Genomic DNA, 21,353 nt, shown 5'->3' with positions numbered 1-21,353 from the left:
ACTACTCTGGAGGGCAAAGCACCGTCCAAAGCTAGACAAGGAAATACATTCAACCAATCAACTTACTGTGGGTATTATTAACTCACAAGGGCACACAACATATATATTTTTTCTAAATACTAAAAGTACTAGACACAGTGGCACTTTCTAATAAATCCTTCCCCTGCTGAGAAGGTTTCCTTTATATTGCAAGAAAGAAATGTAATTCCTTATAAAACTTGTTCCTCTATACTTTAAAGTGCCAGTATCCACATTTAGGTGACATAGGGGTCTATTCACTAAGCCTTGGAGAGAGATAAAAAAAAATACCACCTAATTAGCTCCTAACTGTCACTTTACAGGCTAAAGAAATGACAGGAGCTGAGTGGTTGGAAATTTATCTCTCTCCGCTTTATCTCTCTCTAAGCTTTCATGAATACCCCCTAGAGAAAGGGCTGATCCGACCTTCCCCTTCATACTCTTCGTCTGTTGCTGGACTTTTCGCTTTCGCCATCATCGCTGGTTTTGGGTGCAAAAAAGTATTGCGCTCGTCCCAACTTATCCCCGTATTCAATTCCAAATCGGCGAAAATGGACCCGGCGAAACTGAAACCGGCGAAAAGTTCTGTTAATTTTGGGGAAATCAGGCTGACACCCCCCAAAAGATGCACTGTAATGGGTATCACTATGGGTACCCCCGAGCCCTGCTAAAAGTATGTGGGATCTTTAAACGGTCTCAATAGGTGCTATATAGCGTCTTTGGTAAAATAATGAAGAATAGCATTTAGCAACTTTTTTTGGTAAAAATAATGTGTTCCATCAAATTTGGGGTACTTGAAAATAGGTACGAGCAAAGTTTAAAGTTGCTAGTATGAAGTTTTTAAAAACATGAAAAATCCACCTGCCGCAACTACCTGCAATCAAAAAAGCTCCTGGGAAATACTTGGGCCCCCCCCCCGAGTTTATTTCGCCAGTTTAGAAGTTCATCCCCCAACTTTGTTTTTTTTCGCCCCCAAAACGAAAGTACTTTTTTGTGGTGTCCTAAGATACTTTTTCATTTTTTTTACACAGATTACCTTTAGGGGACTGTCCAAGGGGTCCAGGGTGCTTTTTGGAAGTCTGCACCCCAAAACCCCAATTCTGCACTATTTCTCGCCACCTATTCAATGGGGATACTTTTCTTCGGGGCTTTTTCATTGAGTTTTCGTACCGGCGAAAAGTCGGCCAATTTGAATATGGGGATAAGTGGAATCAGCGGAAATGACGTCATCGGCAAAAAAGTATTGGCGAAACTGACTTTTCGCTCCAAATTTAATACAGCCCTATGTGTTATGTACAGTTTGTCATTTTGTGATGCTTATATTGTGTTGTTGATATACCTTCTGTTGTAGTGTAAGAACCAGGTTTCTATGACTGTGGTCTCCTTCCATAGCATGACATTGGTGCGTTGGTATGTAATGTTAAGGTCACCTTGGAAACAGACCCACTAAGGTGAAGTCCAACTCAGTTACATTGGAGACTGTTCTAACTAGCGGCAACAAATTGGCACACACACAACACAGTTTGATAGACGCATTGGGGATGATATTCACCTTATTACTTGATACCTTATATTTAATTACAAATCCAGTTAGGTACTGTATGTACATTCTTGTATAGGGGTCTATTTATAAAATATTTTTTGAAGGATATTACCCAAAAACATCAGTTTTCAGGGGAAACCTGCAAACTTTAAGTATACCTTGAATGTACCATGGAGAGACTGCAGCAGGTTTCGTGGGGGGACCGAAGGTGTCAAATTTACCAAGCTCCGGAATGTGAAGCAATCCTGATGCTTGACCCCGATAGGGTAACGCCATCTCCAGCTAGCGTTATCCTACAGTAGTGTACGCTATGGACCGGAACCAGGAAGTAGCTATCACAACACTTCCAACTCCTCGCCAGGACGCGCTCTAATCTGCCTCCTGGCAGAGATTGTTAGTAACTTTGCATTAAAATATTCATTTTCACTTTGCTCATTTATGCAAAAAATATTGTTCACATCCGTATTAAATATATATATATATATATATATATATATATATATATACACCCTCCATACTGGTTTCTACACCCCATAACACAAGGCACATCCTCTGTGCAGACCGAACACACACAGAACTGGTACTGCCCTCACATTACTAGTCACACCCATGCTGCACTGGTTACCCCCTGTGTGGCGGCACACAATAGGCCCTCCATAAATTTCAGCTCCCTGCCTATGTGGACCTTAATCTAGGACTGTCTAGCCCGACCTTCCTGCAGTCTAATCCTCCCCCTATTGCCTAACCCTCCACTCGCACAGCCTAACCCAACACTCCCGCAGCCTAATCCTCCTAGTACCTAACCCTCCGCTTAACCCTCCACTCTCACAGCCTAACCTTAACCCTCCACTTGCTCAGCCCACAGCCTAACCCTAACTTTCCACTCCTGCAGCCTAACCCTAATCCTCCACTACTGCAGCCTTCCCCCCTTATCCTCCACTACTGCAGAATAACCCTAATCCTCCACTCCTGCAGCCTAATCCTAATCCTCCACTACTGCAGCCTAACCCTAATCCTCCACTCCTGCAGCCTAACCCTAATCCTCCACTACTGCAGCCTAACCCTAATCCTCCACTACTGCAGCCTAACCCTAATCCTCCACTGCTGCAGCCTAACCCTAATCCTCCACTACTGCAGCCTAACCCTAATCCTCCACTCCTGCAGCCTAACCCTAATCCTCCACTACTGCAGCCTAACCCTAATCCTCCACTACTGCAGCCTAACCCTAATCCTCCACTCCTGCAGCCTAACCCTAATCCTCCACTACTGCAGCCTAATCCTAATCCACTACTGCAGCCTAACCCTAATCCTCCACTACTGCAGCCTAACCCTAATCCTCCACTACTGCAGCCTAACCCTAATCCTCCACTACTGCAGCCTAACCCTAATCCTCCACTGCTGCAGCCTAACCCTAATCCTCCACTGCTGCAGCCTAACCCTAATCCTCCACTACTGCAGCCTAACCCTAATCCTCCACTACTGCAGCCTAACCCTAATCCTCCACTACTGCAGCCTAACCCTAATCCTCCACTACTGCAGCCTAACCCTAATCCTCCACTGCTGCAGCCTAACCCTAATCCTCCACTGCTGCAGCCTAACCCTAATCCTCCACTACTGCAGCCTAACCCTAATCCTCCACTACTGCAGCCTAACCCTAATCCTCCACTACTGCAGCCTAACCCTAATCCTCCACTCCTGCAGCCTAACCCTAATCCTCCACTACTGCAGCCTAACCCTAATCCTCCACTACTGCAGCCTAACCCTAATCCTCCACTGCTGCAGCCTAACCCTAATCCTCCACTACTGCAGCCTAACCCTAATCCTCCACTCCTGCAGCCTAACCCTAATCCTCCACTACTGCAGCCTAACCCTAATCCTCCACTACTGCAGCCTAACCCTAATCCTCCACTCCTGCAGCCTAACCCTAATCCTCCACTACTGCAGCCTAATCCTAATCCACTACTGCAGCCTAACCCTAATCCTCCACTACTGCAGCCTAACCCTAATCCTCTTCTACTGTAGCCTAACCCTAATCCTCCACTCCTGCAGCCTAACCCTAATCCTCCACTACTGCAGCCTAACCCTAATCCTCCACTCCTGCAGCCTAACCCTAATCCTCCACTACTGCTGCCTAACCCTAATCCTCCACTACTGCAGCCTAACCCTAATCCTCCACTCCTGCAGCCTGTACCTGTACCCCATGGATCATCCATGAAGATATAACAATGTGGTCTGCTGTGCGCAGGCTGTTTTGTGATACCATGGACCTATTTTTGCATGAAATCACCTGTTTGCACGGTTTCATTTGACCAGCTCACAGCAACACTGGGTACAAAAGTTTTCTTCTGCTGTTGTCACAAACTTGGCTGCCCATTAATATTTATGCAGAATATCCATTAATATGTTCTCTATGATGTATATCAATACCAGCAAACCAGTGCTTAGTCATTTCAGAATACAGACATCTCAGGATAGTATACAGCCCTGAATTATCTATCAATTTTCACAGCCTTGATAATAAAAATAGCTGCTGATTGCATTATATTTGCATATGACCCCCAAGGAAAAAGATTGCTCTGAATTGGAAATATTCTTACAAACCGCAGTTATCTCGTCAGGTCTTTCATGAAAATGGACTTTTTCCCATGAGCTATTATTTGCACTTCTCCAAAGCTATTAATATTTAGCATCCATTTATTTACACCAATATTTTCACTCCCTGTTAACTCTGTCTAGTTGCCCCTGAAGCAGTGTATAATAAAACATGTCACGCTCCGATAAGCCATGCATTTCATATTCCTCTGCAGCCCAAACCTATGCAGACTCATTAATTAACATGTGCTTGATCTCTGTATTCCATTTGGAACGCAACCTGTTTGTTAGTATCTTTTTTTTATTATTATCGTAAATTGCAATTAAATGATACAAATTGTCAAACATAGTGGAGAAACATTGTGCAAGGCTGCAGCCCAGCAGCTAGAATAAGTGTACAGAAGCTGCGCTAGTTTATTGCACATGAAAGGATGTACTGTAATTACGGGTACTGCTATGGGAATAAGAAGTGGGGTGCACTAACCAGACCCCAATAATCATATACCAAAAAAACAGTAATACCTAGCGCATACCTTACAGTATAAGTATATATCCAAATCCTTAGATTCATAAAATTAATGACTCAAAGTCTCAGTAATCTAATATGAAATTTATTGGTGATAAAATCTACTAAAAGGAATCTTTGGATGTAATAAGGATTAGGTAGGTTCTTAAAGATATAAAATTTGTACACTTTACTAAAAAATATTTTAAAAAAATGTAAATACGTGTATCAATTCGTTAAAAAATGTATCTGAAGTGCAAACACCTAATACCGGTATACAAAACATATGAAATGACCACATGACAACATATATCATGTTACCATAAAAAATGCCACATTGGTACAACATATAACATATAAAATCCAGAAACGTATGGATAACTTCTGTGTATATTGGAATAACCCAGCAGCCTCTCAGCAATTTTCTTTCACTAGTCTAATGGTACATACACACGGTCAGATTTTTCTTCAGATCTGAACGATAACTAACTTAAAAATCTTTCAGTCGTTCATATCTGAAGGAAAATCTGACATGTGTGCAACGATGAACGATGCGCATTCCCATTTGTCAGATAATGATATCTGACATCTGATGTGTTTCCAGTCAGTTTTGGATGATTTCCATTCATTTTACAGTCAAAAATCGTTCAATCGTTTGCAAACCGTTCAGTCGTTCAATCGTTTATCTGACATATCTGACCGTGTGTATGCACCTTCCTTTGCACTATTCAGATGAATATTTTATCAGGTGACATGGGTTATATGTGCTGTTTCAGCATGTTATTATATAACACCATAATTATTTACTTTCAAATTGTTCTCGCTGGGAGACCCGGATGTGCATTAACAGGTGCGGGGTGCATGGCACAGAGGATTGCGTCATTGCAGCCCAGTTATGGAATGCCATGGTATGTGACATCGGGCTGTAGTGGAGGTGTCATGCTGATGCGTACTCTGCATTTGGGTAGCATCTGGGAGACTTGCCTGCGCTCCGTGGAGTCTGGAAAATTTCCCTGATGGAAACTGTATAAAGTAGGCAACATGGCCGTAACTAGGGAGTTGCAACAGGCGCTGCTGACCAGGGTGCAAGGCAGAGGAGTAGGCATGGCTGCCCGTCTCTGGTACTGAAGAGGCTTCTGGGTCTCCCCTTCCCTGGCAGCACTTCATTCTGATCCTCTGCTTTGCAATGTCGACATAGATTGTCCATTATTGAGTTGTGTAGCCCTGTGAGATTAAGTGCTGTAGAGTGGTGAGTGGGTGCCGCTCAATTTTGTTTTGCTGCCAACCTCTGCAGCCTGCCACAGCTGGAGCATTTTTTCTGCCCATGATCTTGTCATCTTCTGCCACCCCCCATGTGTCACTGGCATGAATCAGACCCATAATTTCCATATAGTGACTATTAGATGAAGAGTAGGGGCATGGGTTTTTTGGTGGTAGCAGAGTGAAAAGGGGAGAGGGTGTTGTGGACAAAGGCGTTTCTAGAGAGGAGGGGGCCCATGTGCAGTCTCCGACACGGGCCCCCTCCTCTCTGCCCGGCGGCCGGCAGCACACTGAGCTGTGCACTGCCAGCGCCGGAGTTATAGACTCTGGGCACTAGACGTGGGACTCCGGAGAGGTAAGTAATATTATGGGTGCAGGGTGTGCGGTGCGGGGCCCCCCTGGACCCAGGGGCCAGTGTTCCCCGCACACCCTGCACCCATTATAGATACGCCCCTGGTTGTGGAGCAGCAGGGCACTGGTCAACCTGACCAAGGCTCAGAAATGTACAGTTACGGCTCTAGTAGGCAAGTCTGAATAATGCTCTTTATCTTAATGTAACAGTAAATATCAATTAGTTTGCTTGGTTTGGTTAATTCTGATAACTTCAAACATCTGCATGGCTTGCTGTTGGGTACATGGAAAACTTCTTTAAGAAACAAATGTTTGCTGTCATTGGGGTTTATTCTGAGTTGGGAGCAAAAAAAAAACAAAGGAGTAACTTTGCAAATATATATCTCTCTGAGGGCAGTGTTCAATTAGGTGTGAAAACATTTCACCGGTGATGTCATTTCGCCTACGGAAAGTTATCCCCGTATTCAATTGTGGTGATTTTTCGCCGGTGCAGAAACTCAATGCATTGAACCCAGCAGAAAAGTTTTGCCTATGAATAGCAGTCGAAAAAAAGTGTAGAATTGCGGTTTTGGGGTGCAAAGGTGGGGAAACCACCCTGCACCCTTAGGACAGGTCCCCAAAGGTAAACTGCATCAAAAAAGTCCTTATAAAAATGTAAAGAAGACCCCAAAAAATGACTTAGAAAAAGGGGGCCAAAAAGTTCAAAGTTGGGGTACAAACTTAAAATCTAGCTAAATAGACTTTGGGGGTGTCTACAAGTATGGAGGTGGGGTTTTTTTGGATTGCAAATGCTTGCTGAAGGTGCACTTTTAATGTTTTTTAAAGCCTCACTTTTGCGATTTTTAACCATGCTTGTACCCATTTTCATATTCCCCAAATTTACTGGGACTACTTATTTTCACCCAAAAAAATAAATGCTATTCTTCACCACTTGTGCAAAGACGCTAATTAGCAGCTAATGAGAGCATTTAAGGACCCCAAATACCTTCAGCAGGGCTATTCGGGGGCATCTACATTGATCCCCAATGTCAGTGCATCTTTTGTGGGGTGTCAGGCTTGTTAAATTTGTAAATAAACCTTTTAATACATTCCTTCCTATAAACCTCTAAGATTCACCTGCCTAGAACCTCTAAGACAAAACCCTGCCTAAAACCTCTAAAGAGAACGCTAATTGCGTACGCAGTTTAACCGCAAATAAAGACAGGAGTGGAATCTGTGTTTCCAATGCACAAGTATTATTCAGGTAAAAGTACAGTCAGTTACACGCAATCTATACATACATAATTTAGGCGTAAAAAGGAAATAATACAGACCAAGTACGGTTATACATACGCTGCGCCTCCGGACCCAGAGATAGACTTCAGACTAGATATCCTCAGTTCACCCAAAATTCAGCATGAACTGCCAAACCAGTGTTTGGACACATGTATTTATTCCCCCCCAGACTGAAACAGGACAAAGGGGAAACTTCCTGATGATCTCATTGGTTCCCAGAGGAGAAGCATATGTAATGACACATTTAACAGGTTGTTTCAAATAGACTTTCCCTGCCTCTAACAGCCGGGGTCTTTCTGGTAACGCCTCCTGTAACATTCCATCAACTAAAACATTTTGTTGCTTATAAGTTCTGCGATCCGTAACTTGAGTTTGCATGATGCGATCTCTCCACCGATAACACCGGGATTCTGTAAAAAGCGTACGCATCAGAACGAGACCAAACATACCTTGCTTATCATGTATAATACCTTAGATATCAAAAACCTCTATTTCTTAGCATTTAAACTAACTTAACCAACTTGAATCATACATTTTGATGCTTATGGAACCTTATGTGCGAATATGTAGTGTGTGGGTATTCGGGGTTTGATATAAGGACGCTAGTTATTAATGGGTGAGATTTAAGTGCATAATCTCTCATACACGAAGTGAACATCCAGCAGTGTGGATGGCTGAGGGTTGTAATTCTACATGCCCTCTGTCAGCAGGCCCCCACCTGCTGTGTTCAAAGGAAAACAAAACCTCTTTTGTTCTCACAGACTCTTGTGTGAAGTGCAAATGTATTATCACCTCAAATTGTGGGATTTGGAGCCATCTTGTCTAGGATTCAGGCAAATCCAATTGTATAGATATTATATTACAATTGCCACAACTATACTTTATCTGCATCCAGGGATTCCCAATTTGTATGTAAAAATACCCATTGTCTCTTCTTATTTACAAGCTGGTTTTTCCCGTTGCCCTTGGTAGGTTAACAAAAACATTGCCATCTGTTCTTAGCTCCTGGGTTATAAATTGAATTAATGCTGACCACACAAAATGGTGCCTTGCGATCTCATTTCCAAAATGGAGTCTTGCGGCCATTCGCAAGATGGCGTCGCTGCGATTAAATTTTAAACTGAACTTGTCTCACTCAATTATTCAACTTCGACAGGCTGATTTCCCCAAATCTGACAGTACTTTTCACCAGTTTGCGTTTTGCTGGGTGCCGTTTTTGCCGATGTCTAATTGAATACGGTGATAAGTGGGGACATGCGCGATACTTTTTCGCATGGAAAACCAGCAATGATGGCGAAAAGTCCGGCATGCGTAAAGTCATGGACTTTTCGCACCTAATTGAATACGGCCCCATATATAATAAGCGAAAAAGTGTGTGTAGTTGTCTGTGTGTTTGTCCTTTATGCATGTGCCACAGTTTTGTACCTAGCTCCACCAAATTTGGCATAATGGTGTAGTTTGACCAGGATTAGGTTTTTGACTATGTTTGAAGCTTGTCAGGGCCATGGAGGTCTACATGGAGCCTCTGATTTGAAATTTTTGTTTAGGCAAGTTCGCTCAGGATGTCTTCCAGTGCCTACGACTGCACTGATCTGAAGGTACTGGCTGATACTGTATGAACCAGTGGGGGGCAGGCAGAGCTTCAACGGAAGAGCAGTGAGTCGGAAGATCAACTGTCACACTGCACCTGCACTGACAGTAATTAATTTGCTCAAGGCACATTTTCATATGCCATGGTCTCCAATCTTGGTCTGCAATGTAAAAAATGAAGATTTTTTTCAAGGTCCATTCTTCAACACAGGCAACACCAGGTATCCCAGCTTGCATGTAGCCCACAAATACTGGACAACTTTATTTTGACACTGGAATTTAATTTTCAATTTGGACACGCTTTCTCTCTAATCTAAAGCTTTGCATATTTAACGTTTTCCCCACCTGCAGTGTAGCATGGTTTTGTCAAGGAGTAAAATTACACCACCTGCCTGCCAAGGTAAGAAACTGCAGGAGTTGAAGCTCTAAGCTCCAGAAGTGTGGGCAAGCAGCAGAACTGGTGAAGATGCAAATATCATTTAAACATTATCATTGATGATAATGTGCAAGTTAGGTGGACCTGTTCCAGTGGTTGTGTTGCATCAATTCAGCAGAGCAAATGGTGTAGTATGTTGCAGAAGCCACGGTTTACTAGCAAGTCATCATAATTTAAGTAACTGTATAAAATAGCTCTCTAACTAGACACTGGCAAAGTTGCAGCAAAACTTCCTACGATTAAAATTTCACGTCAGAAAAGGCTGTTTTGCATGGGATGCGGTCAGAATGCCGACCGAATGTAAATACTGGGGTCAGTGAGAGGGCTAGGGTAAGGGGTTAGGGTTAGGCTGTAGGGGGTGGTTAGGTTAAGACTGCAAGGAGGGAGGGTTAGGTTTAGGCAGAGCCGTAACCAGACTAATTGGTGCCCTGTGCCGGGAAGAGCATTGGTGTCCCCCCCACAATTTTTCAAATAGAGACATAAGATGCGCACCCGAAAAAGGGCCATGGTCTCATGGGGAATAGATAGGGGAGGCCAGGAGATGCTGGGGATAAAAGAAGATGAAGCCACAAGTGAGAATGATAATAAACAGAAAACTGACAGGCCGAAACAGCGCCCCCTGCCCTGCGATGCCCTATGCCATTGCACAGGTCACACCACCCTAGCTATGGCCCGGGGTCTAGGCACCGGGGAGGGAGGGTTAGAGTTAGGGGATAGGTTAGGCTTATTTACCTAGGGGCATTGGCATTTTAACCTGGTCAGGATGCCGGAATCGAGATTCTGACCGCAGGGATCCCGAGCCCCGGCATCCCGTACCCAACCTGTTTTGCATAGGTGCTTCAGTAATACAATCTTACTATTCAGCTTTTGCTAAACTGCTCCATAAAATAGCCATTCCGCTCTCTATATTTGTATTTTGTGGAATTTATACTTGGGGTTAGTGTGGTAATTACTCTGGAAAACTGTGCACAATTCCACAGCCGTGTGTTGAATGAGAATATTTTTGAAAAATTGTGTCTACTCTATGTTGCCAACTTCTGAAAAAAAGAAAGTAGGGCGCACTTAACTAGTATACGAGGTCCCTTATCTACTGAAGACCTACCCTCCTTTGACTGCATTGTGAATAGTTGATCTCAGGTTCCTGGGACTTTTAGGGATAACAGGAATATACTTTCTATCGCTGGAAACCAGAGAAACACCACACCCCAGATACATAATAAGATATAGGCACATTCATTTAATTCTTCTACAGTTGGCCAAATAGCCCCTCTCGGTACATCAACTCCTATGTGATGTGCAAAATGTGCATCCTATTTGCATATAGTAAATGAAACAACTGGGGGCGACAAATCTGCATTGCTAGCTTACACAGATCAAGTTGGTGTGCAAAATGTGTACATGTATGTGCGACTGAATCGCTGTAAAAATGGCTCTGGTGCTTCTCCTCATGCCAAGTTCCGCTTCATCCGTGACTTGTATATGTGCCAATTCCTTTGCCATTAAAGTCACAGCCTAGCATCTAAGGTACACTATGAGCAGCTTTACAATGCCACTAAGATGCAAAATGTAAAGAAAAATATGGTGCGCTACTACTCCTCAGTAGCTTTGGGCGCCTTGCATTTAGGGCCGTAGAGAAAAAACACCCCTCAGCCTGGGTAAGATCAGGGGAGCGATTGTTCCCCCCTGCACAGTAGGCAGGCAGGGGAGACTGCTACTGCTCAGAGGCAGAAGCCTCTCTAGACCCACCCCAGCTAGCACACTGGGCTGGTGAGAGAGGCTGCTGCCGCTGACAGGCAAGAAAAGGGGGGGTAGCGGACCCATGCCTCTACCACAAGCCTGGGTAATTAGTACCCGACCCCCCCATCACACCCCTGCTCGCATCATATGGAGTACGAACAACCAGTATGTGAGGACTTATCTGTAAGTGTGCAATATTGAAATGTTATCGTGTAACTAAGTGATCTCTGCCAAAACTTATGTTTTCTGTTTTGGTTTCTGCAGTTCCTTAAGATGTATGCAGGGGCGTATCTATAATGGGTGCTGGGGGGGCCCGCACCACACACTCTGCACCCATATTACTTAAAACTTACCTCTCCGAGGTCCCGTGCCGGGTGTCAGCGCTGTATGCATGCACAGTAGACTCCGGGTACACTCTAGTGCCCAGAGTCTACTAATGCTCCGGTGGCTGGCCAGCCAAGTTAGTCGGCTGCCGGCCCCTGGGAAGAGAGGAGGGGGGCCCTGACGGGGAATACAAATGTGTATGTACACTATCTATAAGTGCATTATGCGATAGATGTGTATTTCTTTTATAGAAATAGAATTGAGGCGGTAAAAATAAAAATTGTCCCTTTGGGTCCGAGATGGTCTTACACAGAAATATGACTGCATGCATGCAAATTAGCCAACATTCCTATTTACAAAATTCAGATCATTTAGGCTAGGCTCTGATCACCCAAATGACACCCTGCCTGACCTACCCAAACCATACTCATTTCGGAAACGATGCACCCATTTTATCATGACAGGTGGCAAGTACGGCAAGACAGCAACAGATAACTCCCTAGTCATACAAGTAAGGATATAAAAGTCACTTCATCCTCCCTTACAATATATCATTTATTTTGGCTTTGAATCCAGTGTAAGATCTCAAAAACTCATGTAAATTATTAATTTAAAGGGAAGAGTTTCATAGTGATGGTTGTAAACACGTTTGATCTTGTAGCCTGTATATCACAATGAAAGCGACGCTTCTTTGAGAATGATACTACCCTTTTCCTATTTTGACGTGATGGACACACTCTTAATGCTGTAGGAGAGTTTCGTCAGCCTCCTAAATGAGACACTGATTAGCTCAGACAGCTGTCAGGGATAATCTCAACCTGTCATCCCACTCAGCAGTCAAAACAGCAATTTACAATATTTTATTCATCTCTGATTCATGTAGAAGATCAGCGTTCAGTATGATCCTAATTTTGTTAAGTTAAAATCATGATCTAACTACAAAGTTCGGGTCTTGTAATAGCAGCAGTGTGTAGGAGAGGGAGAGACGCTGACATGATAATTGTGGCATCTTAATAAGTATTTCTGTTTTATTACTTATTGAAACCAACCAGATTCCAGAACTGATGGTTTTATTCACTGACCAGGTAAAGCATTTAAGAACACTGAGGAAATCTGAAGGGATAGGTACTTTGTGTCTGATATAGATCAAGACTCATCTTATAACACAGCCCAACAAAAAAATAAAAATTGTTTAGTTGCCAAGGATATTTAAACAAATGTAGTTAACTTTTGGGGCTGCTGAATTCAAAAATGAAGGAAGTTTTTTCAGATTGGCTCTACTTCTTGATATAATGGATACTCTCAAGTAATTGGGAACTTAGCCATAAAGCGTGCTTATGAAAATCTATCGGAACATTGTAGAAGGTGAGACACGCAAATATTCTAGGTGTTCACTCCGCGATCATTCTAGATTATTCCTCCTCCATATATAAGTGATTGGACACCCAACCAACAGGAGGTTTACAGTAGTATCCAGGGGTGTAGCAAGACCTGTGAGGGTCCCATAGCAAAATTCCAAAGCCGCCCCCCTTACAAATTATTTAGCAGTTTATCCATTTTGATTGTAGATTATCTAATGTTTGCATTATCTACCTAGTTAGCTGACATGCAGGATTAAATGAATGGTCATTAGCATATAGTAAGTATAGTAAATGAAAATATATTTTTACAAATATATATAGTCTCCCAAATCCTAAATGTTTGTGATATAACATCAGTGGCGGATTTTACCTAGGGGCTGCGGGGCTGCAGCCCCCCCAGTAAAATCCGTTACTTCAGTGAGCCGGTTGCAGTCCATGACTGCACTGGCTACACTGTAACTGGAGGTGGCTTCCCATTATAAGCTCCACCTGCCAGTCACGCAAAGGACAGGCAGCCCCAGGGGGTGGTGTCTCCTTCCCCTGGGACTGCCAGTTCAAGCTGCGATTAGCAGAGAGCAGCTTCCAGTGGAAGCCGCTGCTCTGCCTTTTGGGCAGCCCTACAGGGCTTCTCGGGGCTGCTTGGCGCCTGCCAGATTCAATTCACAGGTGCCGTGACCCGCCCAGCCACAGAAAGACCAGCAGCAGTGGCCAACCCCCTCAGGTAAGACGGCAGAAGCTGCTGCTGTATAACATGGTATATAAGAAGGCTATGATTCACTGATAAATCAATTAGTGAGGAGAGATGGAGGCAGAGACGGCTGAGACAGTGACAGCAGATGCCCTGAAGCAACACTCAGAGACGGCCTGGGCACCGTAGCACCCCCATTCTATGCACCTTCTGTCTGAAATCTGCTGCAACATTGGACAGGTCTATTGATTCTGTATCCAGGTTTCCAGGATTGTGTCAACAGTCTGGTCTGGAGTTGGATCCTCAGAGGTACCAACCTTAAATCATGCAGTGTCATATCAGATGAATAATTTGTTTCAATATTGCTTCTAAATTAAAAACTGCAGATAAAATGGAGGGAAATATCTGAAGGGTTTAGAGTGATAGGCCAAACTTATAAAGTCCATTCATGAAGATGTTATTCGGTTTCTTTTTCTGAAGATGTTGTTCAGAACCTTATTGGAAGATATAATCCAAAGGTCATATCATTAGTCGTTATCCAAGGTCGCTTAAATAAAGCAGGAACTACTCAAAGAGTAGTGGCTACCAGTAGCTGGGCATCCTTTATATAGGGCTGTGATCTGCATTCTGACATCACAATGCATGCAAGCAGCAGCTAGAGATGGCTGTAGCTTAGATCAGCTCTGGGCCCAGATGCCCAGTGCGGTCGAACAGGGGCGACAACCCCATAGAAGGAGCACCCCTCCCAACATCCCAATTTCAGCGGGACAGTCCCACTTTTCGGGCACTGTCCTGCTGTTCCACCCATGGGCCGAAGTGTCCCACGGGTAGTCTGGAGGTTGGGCACCTCCACCGCTGCAGCTGTGCGGCAGTGCCGGACCACAGAGAAGCTGAATGGATGCTGCGCGCATGCGTGCGGCATCATTCAGTGCAGGGAGGGGGCTGGGGGAAGCCCAGCTATTGACAGAGTGCTGGGCTCGCCCCCAGCCTGGCGTTGCACGGGAGGCGTGCCATGTGGACACGCCCGCAAATAATGGCACTTAGAGGGCGTGACCTATGGTAAATAGTGCCACGCCCCCATCTTCGCCGAACACGAGTACTGGGGCGACTATTACCCATTCTGCACAAGGCGCGGCTACCCCTGGCGCCGGCCCTGAGAAGCACTCTGGTGAGAATAGAAAAGCCGAGGCTCAGGAGATTGCAGTGTAACTCAGTTCAGGGTGAGGGATGGGCCCTGTAACATCCGCACTCTCTGCACCTACTATAGCTATGCCCTTGGTAGTATCTATTGTGTTTTCTTGTATCTCATCCATGTATCTCAAAAATTAGAGCCAATCTAGGAAAATCATCGTCATATTGGTAATCAGCACCACAAAGTTACCCCAAAATCTCTCTAATATGATTGGCAACAAAATGAGTTCTGATCAGTGTAATCATATTTCCCTACTTTTCTTTGTGTGCTCTGGGAGATGGAGGGAGGTTAAGGTCGGTGGGGTAGATGCGTGGGACCACAATCTTGTCATTACTGCCCTGCCCATGCACCAGAATGCTGCTATTTGCAGCATTAAGTTGCAGGGTGTGGGGCAATGATGACAAGATATACTGGAAAAGAGGACAAGATGAAGTAGGGTTGTCTACTTTCCCAGGGGACCGGGAGATCTCCCCCAAATTCAGTAGTCTCCTGGAATTTTCAGAATATTAGGCAAGTATGCTTATATTTAGTTTTCTCAAAGGTAAGCCTTTTTCCCCCCACAAACCTAACCCCCCAGCAACTGATCTTCAGAGATCATGGAAACACTTTGAAGATGAGTATGTCCCAAATGTATAGGAGGAAAGCAACTTCTATGAGACCCTGCAGCCCAGTGGTCCCTAATGCCGCAGTGGGGGCATTTTGTGGTGTTTAATAATTTTTTTTTGCAAATAAGTTATTTTATTGCCCTCCATGATGCCCAGGAGATGGTCACTCTGAAACTAGTGCGCCCAGCATTAAAATAATCTGTCCCTGCAGCATGTTTCAATCAGTCACTGCTATACCTATAAGAAGTGCAGGATGGAGGTTGCGCTATCACACGCTAACAATGTTTCAGAAGCTACTGGTCCAAGCTGACACTCACCACTGTAACCCCTCACAAGGCAGATATATCACAGGACAGAGAGCCCTACTGCTGGCAAAGACAGTGAGAGGCCTTTTTTATTGTTTCGTCCGATACATGAAAATATTATAACAGGTGATAACACTGATTTTGTGGGCGATAACCGTGCTTGTGGAAACATGTTTTGTTGTTGCCATCTCAAGATGGTGATAACCGATTAAACCCATTTTTATTTTAAATGCATTATTGTTTGAATAAAGCACTATTTTTTTCTGTATACAGGGTTTTATTTCTTTTTATATTTTTAGTAGAACAGAAGGCCCAAATAATATTTTTTAACACTAGTCTGGGTCAGAAAGTGAAAACCATTGCTTACTTACTTGCCATGTTACTCGGAAAGTACGTTTTTCCCAACGCCTTCTGCTTCATTCAGTGTGTTTAATGCAAGATAAACGCGTATAGGTCAATAGAGTGACTTCCACTGACCTCCTGCACGTAACTTAAACTGCAAGTCAATAACCAAATGTCAAATTAGTTTGCGCAGAATTTGAACTTGAATGCCAGCGAGTTACTGTAGCTGGCAGGAAGAAAAGACAAATTAAGAAAAAAAAAAAGAAATAGCCAATAAAGTAACTGATTCGATTTCTATTTACTTTTAAATAAGTAAATGTTAATCCATAGTTACAGGTTTGCTTTAACTGTTTGATGCCCTATACAGACCCTTACTGGCAGCTGCGAGAAGCATTGATCATTTTCCCTCTACACTTGAACAAACATACCCATAATCCAGCAATGTCAAGAGGCCCGGGTGACCTTTTATTGGGTTTCTTTGAGCGGAAAAGAGAGCCAAGCTGTTTAATTAGGATTTTGCCAGCAGTAAATAGAATGTGGCTTTAATTGATATCATAGTTGTTTGAAGAGCTTGGTCCCAATAGAGATTGTTTTTTTTTTTTTGTATTCTGTTTTCTGCGCTATGTAATTTAGTGAAAGAAATACAACACTGTAGATTTGCATATTGTGTATTGGAATTAAAGAGAAAAATCCCTTTCTAAGCAAATGAAGTTTAGAGACAACAAGAGATTCTCATTGAGTCTCAGTGGCTGTGACCTAATTACAGGAATTATATTTTTCCTAAGCAAACAGATGTAATCCTTTGCCATTAAAGCAGCATAACACCCCATGTATATGCTGATACAGCAAGACAACGCATGTGGGTGCAGTGAGGCTCTCTAAAATGCACGTCACCTACTAATGAAGGCAGCCATTTTGTAGGCAAACCATGAGAATACAGCATACTTATACAGTATCATTATTATTATCATCTTTTATTTATACGGCATTATTAGGGGTCCGCAGTGACTTACAAAGTACATAAGTCAAGATACTGCAAGCAAAACAAGAAAAAAAAGTGCAAAAGACTTGCAGGACATTACAGAACATGGACTACAAGCTAATATAAACAATGCTGCATAGGCAATCATAATACGCACAAGAGTAGTGCCGGCTGAACCCAAAGGTTCAGTACCATTGTTGCCAGTGGGAAGTAGTCGATGGTATAAGTGAGGGAGGGAAGAGCACATGAGGGAGAAAGGCCCTGCTTGTGAAATCTTACAATCTTCTTTATTCTTTTTCAATCTGTGAGTACTCGGAGGTAGAAGCTAATGAGCAGTGCTGATTGGGAGATGGGGGTGGGCACAATGATATGATTCGCTGTTCCTCCTTTGTAATGTTCTGAATTGTGGCATTGCTATGGTGGGACGGGGACACAATAATGCAATTTGCTGAGAATTGCATCTTCAGGTACCACGTCCCATACATTTCACCTGTAATTGGGTAGGATATGGTACTGTGACCTGCTGTTCCCAAAATTCATGAGTCTCCTGGAATGTCTATTCAAGTATGTTTATCTAGGAACTGGTGACATCACTGAGGTGCATTGTATCTCATACCTCAGTGATGCCCCTAGTTCAGGGTGAATTCACAGGCTCAAAGTTAGTTTAGCCCACAAAATGGCTGACGCCATTTTGCTTAACCAACACACTGTAAGAGCAGATAGGTATCATAGCAAAGGCATTTACACATTTGTAAATACAGAAACAGGTTTGAGTTATTGCTGTATGTATATTATTGCTACAGTTATTCCATTTACTTAGTTCCACAGCCTCAGAGAGCTCTTTCCACCTGCTATTTATGCTGCTTTTACAGTGGTATTTATCCAAATGCGGAATTATACGCATTAGACATTAGAGCACATCACCTCTTGATAAATGTGAAGTGGAAACTTGTTTTCCATAGATAGTACAGAAGCCTATTAGCGGATGATTATTTCCATTTTCTGGCTCTTGCCTTATTTTCTCTATTTTGCAGGATTCTGATAGCTTGCCCCCTGTGAGTTACTAATGTACAAGTACATGATTGTAAGGTGCAATTGCCAGATTGTATGACACCCTGCTGTTTTGTCAAAATAATGTATTTTTATTTAATATACCGTAACCTTGAAAAGTAAAAAAATTGAGATGATCCTGAATATATATTTATTATGTTTCACCACATGTCCCTGAAAAAAACAATTTTATTATTGACGCATATCGCCAGGGCAACAACTATGCATGGGAAAGTGGTGCGTGTAAGGCCTAGGGAACGGCACTGTTGGTCCCTGTGGCACCAGTATTTTGCTTGCAGGGTGACTGGAATGGTTAGAGAGCTAGGATGCTCTAAGCGTTGCAGAGAAGGCGCCCTGAGAGTCCTTAAGATGCTCCAGACTTTGTTACTTCCCGGTCCTGGCTTTCCCACTCCCTCAATGTAACATCATGATGTCCCAGGGGCCACGGCCTGCACAGGGTGGGCTTTCACCCTGCATGTTGTAGCAACAAGAATTTATATTTTTCTGCAATTTATTAAAATTCTCTTGTTGGAACAGTGGCTTTGATAAGAGCCTGTTTGTGGTGAATAGTAAATAGTAGATACTGTGCAGTCAGGCTTGCCTACCCTACCGATTTGGCCGGGAGCCTCCCGAATATCGAGTGCCACTCCCGGCCCCCCGGAGAGGCAGACAAGCCTCAAAGCGGCCTCCGATCCGTCCTGTCCCCCCGCACTAATGCTTGCAACCCCTGCATTGTGGCCCTGCAGCCCTGCTTTACAATACCTTTCATTTCAGAATTGTGAAGAGGGGACGGGGCCACGATGATGCGATCGTGCGGTCCCGCCCCCTGGTCCCGCCCCCAATACTTTGTCATTGACCAGTCACGATCCCCGCTGTACACAGGCATTCAGATCCCTCCCGGAAGGAGAGAGCTGAATGTCGGCAAGTATGTGTACAGTATGTGCACAACCCCATGTTTTGGTTTTGGCAAAACCACCCTCAGATATTATGGTTTTGGTTTTAGCTGGAATTTGGTTTTGGTTTTGGATTCCTTTAAAATGGATAAAATCAGCTAAAATCTCGTAATTGAGACCTCTTTGCATGCAATCCAAAACCCAAGATTCGGTTTATAAATCAAAATTTCCAAACTTACAGCAGACTTGGACTCGGTTCTACTCGGAACCCCAAAAGTGATCCGAGCCTGAACTTGATTCGGCTTGAAACCCCAAAGTTTGGGTGTGTTAGTTTTTCATGAAAACCGACTCTTGCATCTGTAGTAATTAGTAATTACTAAAGGGATAGTTTACGCTATCATGTCACTGCCGGGTACGGTCCCAGTTTACCTAAAGCAAAACAGGATGGTGTAAACTCTGAAAAAAATGTCATTTTACAAACTCATACCCTATTACATTCTCCCCTTAGTGTGTGCACAGACACTACAAACATAAGAGATCGATACTGACTTATTAAAACGGATGAATTTCATATTCTTTTATCTTATGTATGAAATTGGATACGCTAATCTACAAGAATCATTTTCCATTTTGCTGAGGAATTCACTCGCTGTCAACTCTCCTATATTACATGCTAAAATTGAATTTATTTCATTGTTTAACTCTGGCTTTCTGCTCTGTTGCATTAGATTTAATTACACAAAATACAGGTGTTTGTTGCGTTGGCTTTTACCGTCTGAAGTCTAATCTAGTCATTGAATTAAAATCTAATAAAAATTAAATTCGCAAAGAAGAATATACCCAAATTGAACACTGGGTTTAAGTAAATGGATATGGCTTACATTATTTAATATAATCTACTGCTATATATTAACTAAATCTCAATTTTAGGAATAGATCTAACTCTTTACACAGGGCCTGATTCAGCAAGGAACGCAGCCGTGAATTCGCACACACCCAGATGATGCTTGCATTCTGCTATTGATTACCTACCTATCTATACACTCTAAATGTTGCTATTTAGCGTTATACTGTAAGTCGCACAAGAAATAATTGCTTTCCAGACTTTGATTGTGGTTCCCAAGCACAAAAAGATATTATTCACCAAAAAGCAGATAGTTACACGCTGTGATCTAAATACAATTAGCGCAAACAAATTATACAATCACAAGGTACAGTCGAATACATACGCATGCGCTCTGGATCCAGATTTCCGGCATCAAAGGTGAAGCCTCAGTCATCATTTTCTTGCTATTGACGAACTAACAGATTCAGAGAGCTTGCATATATACCCTTACAGAGATAGGCAATACAATAGAACTAGTTGGCATAATCCCATTGGTTCTTCTTCCTGGTTGTTCTGTTACGATGCAGTTCACAGGTCAGTTTATATTGTAATAGTTCAGCCTCCAACAGCTTCTTTGTGTCCGTTTTCCCGCCGAAGAACAAATCTAAACTGGCTAATTACATTACATTTACAGAGTACATTTCAATGCCTATCTCTCTCTATGATCCATAATTTGCAGACGCATGTTGCGATTTCCTCGCCGATGGAACCGGAAATCTGCAAATAAACAGTGGTTCAGAATAGCACCAAACACGGTCTGCTTATCATGTGCTAAACCCGAGATCTTAAATACAGTCGCTTTATTACATAATTAATAATGAATAAAACCTTGGATATTAACCTTAAATGCTAGGGAACCTTCTTTTGTAAGTGTGCAAAGTGTAAGTGTAAGCATATTACAAAAAGTCACTAGTTAGTGTTGTGCGACTACGTGTTTGTGGAGTACACCGTGGTACGTGTTTTGCAGGGTTGTTCATATTAAATGTTTTAGTAAATGTATGTATTTATATAGTGAGGACTTTTAACATTGTTCTGTTGCGTGGGAATCGCACAACGCTAAATAATAGCAATGCCGTATGTACTGATATTGTGGGATTCACTAAAATGGTGTTTTGTGGCCATTCGCAAAATGGCGTCGTGCAGATTTTTAATTTTAACAGATTCTGTCCCAGTCAATTATCCGGCTTCGACACTGCGTATGAGTATGCATCGCAATGCGCGTACTGGCCGCTGCGATCGAGAAGCGATCGCAGGGAGCATGCAGTCTCTGCACACATTGATTGACAGGAAGTGACCATTTGGGGGTGGTGACTGGCAGTAGTCAGTGAAACGCAGGCGTGCCGGTGCGTTTGAACGCCGTTACAGGGACGTGCATAATTAAGTCCCTGCGATGGAAGAAGCAGCCAGAGCTCTAAATG

The 21,353-nt window shown here is 43.2% G+C and overlaps 1 protein-coding gene across 3 annotated transcripts in view; it reads left to right on the top strand.

Moving 5' to 3' along the window:
- The window catches only part of CACNA2D3 (calcium voltage-gated channel auxiliary subunit alpha2delta 3), a 1,120,348-nt gene that overhangs the window by 371,168 nt on the left and 727,827 nt on the right, over nt 1-21,353 (top strand). The gene's annotated exons all lie outside the window — the stretch shown is intronic.

The sequence above is a fragment of the Taudactylus pleione genome, unplaced genomic scaffold (genome assembly GCF_031769625.1).
Source record: "Taudactylus pleione unplaced genomic scaffold, aTauple2 ptg000217l, whole genome shotgun sequence".
NCBI lineage: Eukaryota > Metazoa > Chordata > Amphibia > Anura > Myobatrachidae > Taudactylus > Taudactylus pleione.
The sequence above is the reverse complement of the archived record's forward strand: the minus strand, read 5'-3'. Positions and strand labels throughout refer to the sequence as shown.